Here is a 1,576-nt window from a genome sequence, read left to right as displayed (position 1 = left end):
TACCTCTTCAAAGTTGTCCTTATTGGAGATTCTGGTGTTGGAAAGAGTAATCTCCTGTCTCGATTTGCTCAAAATGAGCTTAGTCTTGAAAGCAAGAGCACCATTGGAGTAGAGTTTGCAACAAGAAGCATCCAGGTTGATGGGAAAACAATAAAGGTACAGATACAGGACTTGCCAGGGCAAGAACCATACCACAGTAGAACATCAGCATACTATTGTGGAGCTGTACATGCCTTATTGGTTTATGACATTGCTAAACATCTCACATATGAAAATGTAGAGCGATGGCTAAAAGAACTGAGAGATCATGCTGATAGTAATGTTGTTATCATGCCTGTGGGCAATAAGAGTGATTTGCACCATCTCACGGCAGTTCCTGCAGATGAATCAAGAGCTTTTGCAGAAGAAAACCATTTGTCATTCATCGAGACATCTGCTCTAGACCCTACAAATGTGGAAGCTGGTTTTCAGACAATCTAGACAGAGATATACCGCATTGTTTCTCAGAAGCAAATGTCAGACAGACGTGAAAATGACATGTCTCCAGGCAACAATGTGGTTCCTATTCATGTTCCACCAACCACTGAAAACAAGCCAAAGGTGCAGTGCTGTCAGAACATATAAGGCGTTTCTCTTCTCCCCTAGAAGGCTGTGTATAGTCCAATTCCCAGGTCTGAGATTTAAATATATTTGTAATTCTTGTGGTCATTTTTGTGGTTATTACTTCCTCATACTTATGAATTTTTCCATGTCTTAAGCCTTTTGATTTTAGCTTTATAAAAACATCCATTTGTTCCAAATGACTGCAGCTTTTTTTCATGCTATGGCTTCACTAGCCTTAGTTTAATAAGCTGAATGTTTGGATTCCTCAATTATTGTTTACTTTTCATCATGGAAGCTGTCACTGTAGGACATAAAAGAACTTGATCCCTTGAAGTTCAGACCTATTGGTCTTGATTAAATCAAATTAAGAAGACTGTAGAAATAAGCTATCATTTCGTCACAGAGCAGCTTATAATTAACATACTCTCCTCTCAGTGCAGAGCATATTTCCATAAATCTAAGAATTGCCCTATAAACAAAGCAGAATTTTGAGAGCCTATAAATTTTCCATAATTCTGGAAGTCAATTTCTAAAATGCCTTAATAGGGTTATGTAGTTTAGTAAATTTTGTTTTTTAATTTTTGTAAACATCAAAGTTAATTATAGAGGGGCAAACACTTTTTTCTGTAGAAGAATTATCTTAATCAACACAAAAGACTGTGATGATTTCAGTAGTAGCTGGGAACTGGAGAGAATGGTGGAATTCCGCCTGAGGTGCCTCTGTTACAGTAATCAGGCAGCCCAAGTCATTTAACTTATCTAATTTCCCAGCAGTATAATTTTATTGCTCAGGCAATAACTGGTTTAATGCGCTTAGTCTCTGATGGCAAAGTGTTAATTTTGTCTTAAAACCTTCCAGTAAATGCAACCTAGTTTTATCACCATAGCCACCAGCAGGCATGGATAATTATTTTAACAATGCTGATTTTTGAGTTTTGTAGTATATTATGGAATATAGTCCAGTTAAATATCT

At 36.9% G+C, this 1,576-nt stretch overlaps 1 pseudogene; it reads left to right on the top strand.

The window, feature by feature from the left end:
• LOC104996747 lies at window positions 1-710 on the top strand (annotated as a pseudogene).
• Window positions 711-1,576: the final 866 nt, after the last annotated feature.

The sequence above is a fragment of the Bison bison genome, unplaced genomic scaffold, assembly GCF_000754665.1.
Source record: "Bison bison bison isolate TAMUID 2011002044 unplaced genomic scaffold, Bison_UMD1.0 scf7180017851641, whole genome shotgun sequence".
In the NCBI taxonomy this organism is placed as follows: domain Eukaryota; kingdom Metazoa; phylum Chordata; class Mammalia; order Artiodactyla; family Bovidae; genus Bison; species Bison bison.
The sequence above is the reverse complement of the archived record's forward strand: the minus strand, read 5'-3'. Positions and strand labels throughout refer to the sequence as shown.